The sequence below is a fragment of the Phodopus roborovskii genome, unplaced genomic scaffold (genome assembly GCF_943737965.1).
Source record: "Phodopus roborovskii unplaced genomic scaffold, PHOROB, whole genome shotgun sequence".
NCBI classification, from domain to species: domain Eukaryota; kingdom Metazoa; phylum Chordata; class Mammalia; order Rodentia; family Cricetidae; genus Phodopus; species Phodopus roborovskii.
Window position 1 is genome coordinate 7,620,001 of NW_026126689.1, and position 12,807 is coordinate 7,632,807.

General features: G+C 42.1%; 1 protein-coding gene across 1 annotated transcript in view; it reads right to left on the reverse strand.

The window, feature by feature from the left end:
• The window catches only part of Akr1d1 (aldo-keto reductase family 1 member D1), a 51,868-nt gene that overhangs the window by 36,584 nt on the left and 2,477 nt on the right, over positions 1-12,807 (reverse strand). The window lies entirely within an intron of this gene.

The window sequence follows — 12,807 nt, forward strand, 5'->3', positions numbered from 1 at the left end:
TTGTTCCAGGCCATTTCAGAGATTAAACATTAATTCAACACAGTTTCATATTGTAAATAAGCTAGTCAAAGGTACATACGGGTTACAGGTCATTCATTTTGAAGCGCTGGTAAACAATCAAGAGACCTTCCTTGCTCAGGTAGAGAAGGAGAGTCCATAATTCAAGAGGTGATGAACAGTGACATGGAAAGCAGAGATAAGCAATGCAGCCAGGCTCTTCTATTTGCCTCATAAAGTATATTATAATTTCTTCTAATTGAAATCCATATTTAAGTATAAAGGTCTTAGGAGTTGGGAGTGAATCCTTTTATTTAAACATGGGAATCCTAGCACTTGGAAGGCTTGCCACCAAGTTCAAGGTCCACCTGGGTAACAACTGAAGTGTAAAGCCAACCAGGGATACACAGCAAAGTTTTGCCTCAAAATCATAGTAAGGCAAAGCAAAGCAAAGCAAAGCAAAGCAAAGCAAAGCAAAGCAAAGCAAAGCAAAGCAAAGCAAAGCAAAACCTATGACCAACAGGCAAACAAGTAAACAGGGAAAGTTGGCTCTGCTTCATTTAAATGGAAAAGCACACAATTCTTGGTATGTATTTATATTAACATGCTTTACCTATAAATAACCAATGAGAGAAGGTTAACTTAAATTTCGATTTGTGAAGCTCCCCTCTGTCTCTCCTTTCCTTCTTGCTTTGTAAACAAAAACATTTGCATAATAGTTACAAATTAATAAAAACTCAAAAAATGACAGAGTCCTGTTTTTGTTTGTTTTTGCTTTGCTTTCTTTTAGAGATTAAAGAAAATAGATCTTTGTGGGGTTAGGGTTAGGTTCCCAGGAATCTCAGCAGATCCCAGAGATGGAAACTAAACTCCCAGGAGGGGTTTCTATACGTCTACAGCCTGGTTAAGCCCCTCCTGCCTCTCCCTTGTCAGTACTGGGGTTATAGGCACGTGCCACCACACCTGTCTTGGTTAACTTTCTTTTCTACCTGCCAAGATACCAGAACTTGTCTAAACTGCTCAGTAAAAGACAGGGCTTGCCAGTAATCCCCAGGCCCTCTGTATCAGGCTCTTTGCCAATTAATATCATGCAGCAGGCTGAGAAACAGAGGCAGGAGGGTTACCTCAGGTTCAAGGCTAACCTGGTCTACATAGAGCGTTTTAGGCCTGTCTCATAAGTTCCTGTGCTTTGTTTTGGGAGCACAGCACAAAGGGCCTTGCACCCACACACAACCAAGGACACCAGGGACGTTAGTCTCCTAAGAACTTCCCCATTGTAAAAGGGGAGATACAATAATAAACAGAGCACCCAGTGGGACTGAGAAGTTTTATAGGTGCTTTCTTCTACCAATAAGAGCAACAGATGTCCCTGGCTTTCCTCCTAGGCAGGTCTTCCTTGCTAGCGTTTTCTAGAGGCAGAGGTCCCGGCAGTTCAGCCTTACTCTCATGGCTCACTGGGATTAGATTCATTCATTTATTTATTATTTTGTAAAGCGAGGAAACTGCTTTACTGAAGCTGAAGGAATGCACTAGCTGTTTTTTTTTTTTCCAGTTTTGTCTCTTCCCCATTTCTGTATCCAGACTGTGCATGTCCCATCCATTCCAACTTTCCATTTACTAAACTCCACCCTCAAGGACCTCACTCCAAATGTTTCGGTCCACCCCATCATTTTACATGCACAGTCTTTCTGCAACATTCCTATTCTCTCTCAGGCTAGGCCAGTTTTTATTCTCTGTGCCGTTTGTATATGAGGTCAGTTAATGCTGGGCCTTAATCTGCTTTCAGGATACCCATTTTGGGTACGGATGTGGGAGCTGGGTCTCCAAAGCTATCCACAAGCACTGGAAGATGAGCCTTCCTTAGTCCATCCAATAAACTGTCAACTGAATTCAAATAAACAGGATTGGTTAAAATAGTCAGTGGCTGAGAAACAGCTAATGAAAGCTGATTGATTACGGCGAGTTTAGGCTGCACACCATATTTTATATTTTTGCTCCTGTCCTTGTGAAGAATCAGAGATAAAAGTCTCCAGAAAGCAATTAAAGAGCAGAATAGTGATAGGCAGATAAGAAGGTATTCAATTGATAGCTTGAAATTATAAATTTCGTTATTACCATGAAAGTTAAGCATTCACTCAAGTACTTATTTGATGGGCAGGAGAAGAGAATGCCCTCCTTGCCCTGAATGAACAATACCTCAGGTTTTTATCAGCATTGGCTTAAGTTCTTTACAGCCTCTACAACTGCTTCTGTATTAGAAGTTGGGCTTGTTTTTATTTTTCCCATGAAGGGACTGAGTTATTATCTCTATAAGGGAAAAACAAAACAAAAAAAACAAACAGAAATAAAATAAGCAAATAAACAAAGCTCTAGAGCTGCCAAGCTAGCTCACAGTAAGGTCCTGCCACCCTTAGAACTCAGGTGTCGCCTCTCTGCTCTGTCTCTGGGCTGAAAGGACTGACAGGTAGAGGGGGAGGAAGAGGAAGAGGAGGGAGAGGAAGAGGGGGCGGAAGAGAAAGAGGAGGAAGAGGAAAAGGAGAAGAAAGAGGAGGAGGAGGAAGAGGAGGAAAAGGAAGAGGAGGGAGAGGAAGAGGAGAAGAGGAGGAGGAGGAAGAGGAAGAGGAGAAGAAAGAGGAGGAAGAGGAAGAGGAAGGAGAGGAAGAGGAGGGAGAGGAGGAGGAGGAAGAGGAAGAGGAGAAGAAAGAGGAGGAAGAGGAAGAGGAGGGAGAGGAAGAGGAGGGAGAGGAAGAGGAGGAGGAAGAGGAAGAGGAGGAGAAGAAAGAGGAGGAAGAGGAAGAGGAGGGAGAGGAAGAGGAGGGGGAGGAAAAGGAGAAGAGGAGGAAGAGGAAGAGGAGGAGGGAGAGGAGGAGGAAGAGAAGGGGAGGAAGAGGAGGAGGAAGAGAGAGAGGAGGAAGGGGAGGAGGAGGGAGAGGAAGAGGAGGATGAGGAGGGGGAGGGGGAGGAGTCTTCAGTGATTGTCTTAGTTAGGGTTTGAATCTTGTGAAGAGACAACATGACCATGGAAACTCTTAGAAGGGAAAGCATGTAACCAGGGCTGGCTTACACTTTCAGAGGTTCAGTCCACTGCAAGGCAGCAGGCAGGCAGATGCCGTGCTGGAGAGGGAGCTGAGAGCTCTACCGGGATTAGCAAGCAGAGAACTGGCTAGAGCTTCTGGGACCCCAAAGCCCACCCCCCAGTGACTCACTTCCTCCAACAAAGCCACACCCACTCCAACAAGGCCACGCCTCCTAATAGAGCCACTCCCTGTGGACCAAGCTTTCAAATGCGTGAGTCTATGGGGCCACGCCTATTCAAAGCACCACACTGACTGTTGTCTGTTGAGGGGAGACCCTGCAGGTGTCCAGGCAGAGAAGCAAGCCACCAAGAGGTGAGAACGAAAACTCAGTTCAGATTGACTGTGTCAACCTTTATTAGGCTTGGGGAGTCTGAGGGCAGACAGTTTATTCTGGACAAATTTAACCCAGTATAATTTAGGGGGAAAAAAGTTTCCTGGTGTAATGCAATCCATGGTGCACAAAGGCAGTGTGATTACATCAAAACATGTCATTTCTTCCAAGAGTTATAGATAGGGTACCTGCATTCGCTTACAGGCCTAGGGAATGCTCTGGCCTGGTTTTGGTTATACAGCTAGTGTAGAGACCCTTTGGGCTGTTAGTCACTTCTGGTCCAGGTTGTGGGAACTTGGGAAGGGGGGAAGCCTCTGGCAATACAGATAATGTAAAGGTCATTTCCACTATTAGGTATCTTCTCCAGCCCTGGTTGTGGGAGCTTGGAGAGCCCCTGGCTATAAAGGCCATTTGGATTATTAGTCACCTTTGATCCTGGTTGTAGGACCGGGGAGAGGCAATAACAGGTCTCCAAGATATTTTGGAATAGGATGGACTTTTATACGATAAGAAATTTCTAAAATTACAAAAATATATGCATGTTAACAAAAACTGACTTAGAGATATATGTCTAACCACTTATGTCTTTGTTAACTGTGTTCAAGTTCAGGCTTCTAGAAAATTTTGAATAAGATACAGCATGTATATTTGATGAGTAAGGTCTATAAATTCCTAAGGTCTATTCAGGCTAGTAAAACTGAGTTGAAGATATATGTGTAGCCTCTTTGTCTTTACATCTGTATTTATAATTTAAAGTTTTATTTTGATGCTAAGAGATACTCGATTCAAAAACTTAAGGTCAAACTTTAGTAGGAGTAAAACTATAAAACCCCAATCTTATAAAAGTTACTAACTTACTATTAAAGGTAAGACGTACAAGTTAATGGTCAATCGCCTTACAAAAGATCAAATTCTTTAATGTGCTCAGAACCAAATTTGTCCTTAGTAAAAAATTTAATTTATTTACAAAGGCAAGGTTAAGACAAAAAGCAAGTAACAAAAAGCAAAGTTGGTTTAAAAGTCAGACATACTTAATAGATGGCCCGCACACTCCTCAGAGATATGCTAAATACGACATTTAAAATGTGTACTAAACAGGCTTCACCAGCCACTTAGATTATACTTCCTGCTCTAATTTAACTGTAGCTCCATCAGTTCAACAGCGGCATTAGCAAGACAGGAAATTTTATCTTGTCTCTTACTACGGGAGTTTCACTTTTTGAATTTGTATTTTGTGCAACATCATGACCATCTTTAAGATAGCAATGCAGACAGGTTTTGAGGTGAATTAAAAAAGGAATGCAGGAGTAAATTAAAATCAAACAAGCTTTTAAAATAATTTCTTCTGGAAATACGGTGGCCAGCAACCTAACTTTAGCCTAAAATTACTTCTGGCCCAGCTTGAGAATCTGAGACATCACACTGTCTGCAGAATGTGGTAAAAACTAAAAACCTCCCAACACGCCTCCATGGACTGTCGTGCTTTGATGCTCACAATTCTGGTTCGTGTGCAGTATCCAATAAATAAATACTTTTATGCTTGCATGGGAAAATCCAATTGTTTCCTCCTTCAGGATATTCTGTGATTATTTCTCAGGTACTTCTAAATATCCTGTTACCTAGAAGGAAAGTCTTTTAAGATCCATAATTAAAACTGTCCTAAAGATGACAAATCTCAAGTTAAAAACCTTAAATTAAAAAAATTAAAGGTCAATGCCACTATTAATATAGTATATAGGTTTGGGGGTTTTGTTTGTTTTATGCTTCCCCTTGGTCTGATTTAAAAATATATATATATCAAACTCAGGCAAGGGAGATAGAAGAGGCTCATGAGAACCTGTCCCCTAATAAAGACATTATTCTACATGATATACATCCATTATTGTGCAGCATTAGTACATAATTAGTTCTAAATGGACATCAACGCCACATATGAAGCTCCAGTTGCGTGTGTCTGGAGCCTCCTCTGCTGTCAGGTATGTAGAGATCTGTGCACAATGCCTCTCCCTAACGAGTCAGCTGCAGAACACAGCCTCACACACAGCATGGGGCTCCAGAGAAATGCCATTGTATCTTATCTGAAATTTAACTTTGTCCAATAGCTTTTTACACATCTCCTTGTAAGGACCCATTAACACTAGATGGTAGTAATGGTCCTGCTTATGTTGGCAAATGATTTGAGGAAATTTTGTTTGTTTTTACATCCCAATCAAAGTTTCCCCTCCTCTGTTTCTCTTCAGATAGAGGAGGACCTCCCATGGATATCAACTAGCCATGGTATATCGAATTGCAGTAAGGCTAGGCATCTCCTCTTCTAGTAAGGCTGGATGAGGCAATCGAATAGGAGGAACAGGTCCCAAGAGCAGACAACAGAGTCAGAAACAGCCTGGATTTGAGGAATTTTAATATTAACTGTGTTACTAAAATCCCATATTATCCACAGGGTCAAGCTATTGTGGAATGACACCATCAAATTTTTAACTGGCAAATTAAAAATTAAATAAATTAAAAGAGATATGTGCACCCACCTAAATCCTCACATACTGTTTTGCTATTCTGACTTTAAATTAAGAATAAAATAAGGCAAAACAAAATAAATATGTATTTGCTGGGCAGTGGTGGCACACACCTTTAATCCCAGCACTGGGAGGCAGAGGCAGCTCTGTGAGTCTTACATCAGCCTGGTCTACAATGCCAGTTCCAGAACAGCTAGGGCCATACAAAAAAACCCTGCCTTGAAAAACAAAACAAACAAAGCTCAGTTTAAAGGATAATACTCTTCCTGCTGCCCCAAAGCATTTTTCCCTAGACGAGACAGACCCTAAAGAATATATTAAATGAAACAGTTTAGAGACTAATCAATGAAAAAAGATCTGATATTAACATCTGAGTAAGGTTATGCCCCTGTCTTTCCAGAAAAAAATGAACAAAGTCCCAGGTGGATTCTGATTCAATGATTCTGACAAGGCCATCCAGAGACCAGTGGACAAATGAAACATCTAAGATATCCAACAGGGACATCCAGAGAACTCCGGTCAACAGGAACACATAAAATATCCAACCAGGACATCCAGAGACACCGGACAAATGGAACATCTAAAGGCAGATGAAAAATCCATAAAGACGAGGTGTCCCAAGACAGGGAATGAGCTGATAACATGGAGATACATCCGAACGTTAACCCATCAATTTGAGACTTTAGGGAAACAACAAAGACTAACCCAAAACTTATACAAAAAACCCACAAGGCAGGCAAGCTCTTGGCAACTGCGAGGAGGAGGAGGATGGGGAGAAGGAAGAGAGAAACCGTGCCTTTTGACGTAGGCATGGAGCCAGTATCTGAAGGAGACAGAAAAGAAAATAAAGCTGGTCAGAGCCTTGTGTTGGCTCTGAAGCAACTGCACTTGGGGGTGGGATTCGGGAAGGAAAAGTGGGTTATTTTATGTGTTAGCCGACTTGGAACATCTGTGAAGAGAAATCCTGGGCTGAAGAATTGCCTCCATCAGATTGGCCTGGGGGCGTGTCTATCCAGCACTGGTTATTGACGCAGTCCTGACTGGTTATTGACGCAGTTTTCACTTTGGTGCCGTTTGCCAAGTAGTTACCGCATTTTTATCCAAAAGCTATTAAGACTAATTGGATTTCTAATTTTTAAGAAAATTTCCTTAAATATGAAAGTACCATTGGAAAACAGCTTGGTGTCTTAGTTAAGGTTTGCAATTGCTATGAAGAAACACCACGACCATGGCAACTCTTCTAAAGAAAACTTCTCATTGAGGGTGGCTGGCTCACAGTTCCAGAGGCTCCGTCCACTGTCATCATGATGGGGAGCATGGCGGTGTGCAGGCAGACATGGTGCCGGAGCTGAGCGTGCTGCATCTTACAGGCAACGAGAAGTTGACTGTCACTGTGGTGGCATACTGTTTATGATTTATTAAACCGCTGAAGATCCAAATAGCAAAGCAGCCACACTAGTTAGCTATAGGAGCTAGTTCCTTTAATCCCAGGCCTCGGGATTAGGAGGTAGATGGATCTCAACTGATCCAGTCCTTAAAGAAACATTTACATAAAGGTGATCTCAGCACCTAGGATCACAGCCATTAATCCCAGCACTCTAGGGAAGTGGAGACCGGAGTGATAGGAGCAGAGAGGGGAATCTAAGGAGGAGGAGACAGGAACTGAGAGCTTTTGTCCCTGAGGGTTTGTGGAGACGGGATCGCCATTTCAGCTGGGTAGAGGGAAGAGCTACTGGCTTGGCTGCTTTGCCTCTCTGATCTTCAGCTTGAAGCTTGAGCCAGTCTCTGGGTCTTGTTGTTGTTGTTACTTGTCACATTGAGGGAAGCATGAGAAAAGAGACCTCAAAGCCCAGCCCTACAGTGACACACTTCCTCCAAGAAGGCCACACCTACTGACAGTGGCACTCCCTTTGGGGGCCATTTTCTTTCAAACCGCCACACTTGCGTATTATTGTCACATATTTAAGAGAGAATATTAAGATTAATACTAGCTTTCACTAAGTGTTTTAACTGCTTTGGAAATCTACACTTATGCTACGTATATTGTTTTTGCTGTGACTGAGTGATAAACACTGGCATATTAGTGTTGAAGCCAATGAGTGGCCACACCCTGCCGATTCTAGGAAGTGGGTGACTCGTTTCTGATGCTGTATGAAGGTAGGATGATGCTCAGAGTCCTCCTGGCACTACATGTGCAGAGATTTCCTTCCTTCCTTCCTTTCTTCCTTCCTTCCTTCCTTCCTTCCTCCCTTCCTTCCTTAGTTCTTTTTAGTTTACTATGTTATATAATTTGCAGTTAAAAGGTTGAGATATGAATTGTGTCTGTGGTGTTGGGTAGAGGCATGACTTTCTGAACTCCCAGGAAGATTACTATCCAGTAAAATGCTTTCTGACAAGGGCTAAAGATAACCCTGTAGACCAGTCAGTCATCTGGGCATAAAAATGCCTGCCAATCAACCTGGCGGGGAAAAACAGCCCCAGGGAAGAGGTATGTCCTGAGACTTTGGAACATATGATTGCTGTCTGAGCCTGCAGACTAGCACAAGTGTCCCTTTGCTGGAAAACACCTCATGAGTGTTTTCCACTCCAGTCATCTCTCTATTCCTGGCTCTGACCCCACATACTCCCCACAGTGGCCCCTTCGGCCCTTGTCCACTCACACCCCGAGAGTGCTTCTTTTCGTTCCCCATGACCTTGCCAGACTTCTTCAACACACAGTCTGAATTCATTTGCGGAGAACACAGGTCTTGGTGGCCATAGTGAGGTTAGGGCACAAGCAGACTGAACTCTCAACCTTACTGGAGGAGAGATGGCTCGGCTGGTAAAGTGCTCGCTAAGCGGGAGGACCTGAGTTTGTACCCCAGAACCCAAGTAAGAAAAATCAGGCACAGCTGCACATGCTTATAATCCCAGCATTGAGGAAGCAGACCGGAGAGTCCCTGCAGCTCATTGGCCGGCAGGGGGCGCCAGGACAGGGAGACCCTGTCTCAAAAGGCAAGGAGGAGAGTGACTGAGATGGACGCCAAACATGCTCTCTCTCTCTCTCTCTCTCTCTCTCTCTCTCTCTCTCTCTCTCTCTCTCTCTCTCTCTCACACACACACACACACACACACTAAAAATATAGCTAAAATAAATAAATAGAAAGTACTTTTGTTAGTTTTAAAGTCTACATAAAAATACAAACCAAACCAAACAAACAAAAACAGAATTAGTGAACAATCTGGGAGTTTTGAAAAAAAAAAAAAAATTGTAACGGGCACCAATGTGGCTTCATTAAATATAAACCATGCATCTCTGAAGTGCAAGCAACTTATTACATATTAGCGCAGACAGAATGAAGTGACTGCTTTTATTGTAGAGAAGAATTTTAATTTGGGGGGATATAAAGCATTTCTTTTCCTGAAAAACATAATACACACTGGTTTTGTTTTTGTTTTTTTTTTGAAACGTTTTGTATGCAGGATCAGCAGACCACCCTCTTTTTGCTGATTGGTTATTATCTGAAGGAACATTTTTCACTGTGAAGAAATAATTGTGCCTGTCACCTATGAGTATGTATTACTGTTGTTGTCATTACTGCTATTAATTTTGAGATAAGGACTCTAGTCCAGGTTGGCCTCAAGTTCCCTTTATAGCTGAAGGTGACCTTCAACTTCTGACCACTCTGACTCTACCTCCATAGTGCTGGGAGGACAGGGGTGCCCACCACACCCAACATGTGAGTGCCAGGGTTGCCCAGCGTATGCAGATGCAGACCTTTGCATGTACCAGGCAAGTGCTTTTATGAACTGAGCTACCTTGCCCAGCCCCAGGTCTTCTGCCCTTTAGTGGTGTTGTGGGAGCAGATCTATGCTTCTCCAAAGACAAATCCTAGTCGTCATGAGATGCTTAGAAATAGGCTCTTGATATTCCACATCAGGCCGTGAGTTTACCATGATCTACTGGAAGAAGCCATGCCTCTACTGATGTCCCCAGACTTCCCAACACTACTTATTTGTCTGTGGATCATTGAACTCCTTTTACTATATGCAGTGGCTCTACACCAAAGCCTAAGAAACAATAGTAAAATTGTTTGTCAATGTTATAGTGACTTATCACATGCCGTGTTCTATAATAGAACTTATTATCTTATTTCACTTGCTTGGGACTCCTGCTGTTTTCTTAAGGGAATTGTTCTTTTGTCTTTAGAAGAATTCTCTTGTACTTATTTTATTCGTGCGGTTAATATAGAGGCTGCTAATCCTACTATCTCCCATACTTCCCCCAGTGTCAATTGACCCAGAGGATAGGCATGTTGTGGGATGTCAGAGTCTTCCTGGGAATTAAAAAAGCCCATGCTGATTTGTACACAAGGACCCAAACATTGCTGTCTAAAGTGTCTCATGCCAAGAGTAAAATGATGATCTGACAGATTGTCAGGGATAATCGGAGACTGAGACCACCCTGGATATGGCTGGCACGTTTCAAGGCTCTACCCTCCCCACCATTATAGAAACTACAAACATATTTTTAAGAGGATGTAGGAGAAATGGGATGCAAAATACAGAAATGTTACCAGGGATGCTTTGTCCCAAAGGAAACAGGATGTATATATTCTAACTACTCCCTTTTAATATAGTACTAGAAGCCCTCACTAGACCTAAAATTAGACAGGAAGGATAAACATTAAAGCTCTGAATTAGAAAGGAGAAGTGAAATTGTCCCTTTGTAGACAAATTGATCTTGTGAAAAACTCTAAAGACCACAGAGAACTAACATTGCTGGGTACGAAGCAACATGCAATGATAGTTACATCTTTGACATACTAACAATAAACATTTCTTAATTAAGAAAATCATCAGTTATAATGTAAAAAATGTTTTAAAATTAATTAAACAAAGAAGGTACACAGAGAGGTATGAAACATATATGAAAGAAATTGTAAAAACAAACATGTGGAAATATATTTGGTATTCATGTATTTGGAGAGTTGCTATTATTCAAAGCCCATATTGTTGTGTAGCCCAAGTGTTGTGTAGATTTAGTGCAGACCTTATGAAAATTACAATAGCTCTTTTTATAGAAATAGGGAAAAGAAGTCCTAAAATTTAAATGGAATCTCGAAGGACCCCAATGGGCTGAAGAAATCTTGAGCAGCAAGCACAAAGATAAAGGAATCATGTTACCCAATTTCAAAAGAGACCACAAAGCCTGGGAGCACTGACATATCATGACCAGAAAGAAATGGATCTGTGCTTTCTCCACTGATGGACTGACCTTCTGGAGCCAAGAATATACAATGGAGAACGCATAGTCTCTTCGAGACATGGCACTGAGAAAACTGTATGTTGGCATGACAGAGAATGAAATTCGACCATTATACAATAAACAAATGCCAACCCAAAAAGGAATAAGGGAAGATGTAAGGAAGTCATTAAACCCCTACAAAATTAAAGGAGAAAATTTTCTTGAAATTGGTCTGGGCAATGATTTTTTAAAAAAAATATTGTATCCAAAAGAGTCAATAACAACAATAATAGACACATGAGATTGCATTAGGTTATAAAACTTTTGTGCCATAGAGGAATAAGCAACAGCATGAACAGACAACTCATAACAAGAGTGAGAATGTAAGTAAACAATATACCTCATAAGAGGTTAGTATTGAATACGGAGAAGACCCATATCTCAGCAATAAGACAATAAATAATTGGATTCATGTTTCTTTGTGTGGATTAATGCTTCTGTCATCCTTGGCCAGAGAAGCCTCTTTCCAAAGTGATCAGCAGTTGATGTGGAGACTCATACTTAGTCCAAGCGCTGGGAGGAAGTGAGCAATGAGTGTTCAGCTTCAAAGGGACATCTAGAGCATGAAGCCTCAGGGAACAGAGCTGGGGGATCGGGAGGACTCATGTGAATTCATGACATGGCCGTTGCCCCCGTGTAAATACTGCAACTATGGTTGCCTGCACAACAGGCAGCAGTAACCAGAGTCAGTGGGTTTGGGCTTCAGCAACAACAGGAGAAGACGTGAGAAGGGGAAGGGAAATACGTTGAAGGTGCCTACAGGGAGTGAGAGGGAAGGACCTGGGGTGTGTATAATCCAGACACGTTGTTCACATATATGACGTTGCCAGGGTCAAGTAAAAAACCAGCAATTAAGAAGTGAACAAAGGGCCAGGCACAGTATGGCGCATCTTTAATCCTAGTGCCAAGGAGGCAGAAGCAGGCAGATCTTTGTGAGCCAGAGGCCAGCCTAGCCTGTGTAGTGAATTACAGGACAGTCAGGACAATTACACCGAAAACCCTGCCTTGAACCCACCCCCCCCCAAAAAAAAAAACATGACCAACAGGAATATTCAAAATGCCTGACTGACATCGTTGATCATCAAGGAGATGTAAATCTAGGCCCAAATTAGATATCAACTTGCACCAATTAGAATGGCTATTAGACGAAAGATAAGGGTATACTTCAGTGCTAAACTATTTGCCTAGAATGAATGAGCATCTCATATTGATCCTGGCATTGCAAAATAGCCAACACACAGGCAAACAAAAGATGACATGGGCTGGAGATGGTGTAGGTTTCCTTGTACTTTGTTGCTGGGAATGAACACCATCAGGGTAACTGTGGAAAAATAGTAGTAACATTGCAGTAATAATAATAATGATGATGATGATGAAACTTCTCTTTGCAACAGATGGAGACCATTACATAACAATCCATGACCAATCAAAATGCACAGTTGTGGAGCCCAGTCCCAGGTGACACGTCTAAAAGCAACTCCCATATCTAAGGCTCAGAAAACATCATAAAAGATTGTAAAAGCCGGAGGGTCATGGAATTGGGAATTGGCTATGAGATTACGTCTCTCAAGGATGTCAAAAGCTATAACCGTAAAGTCT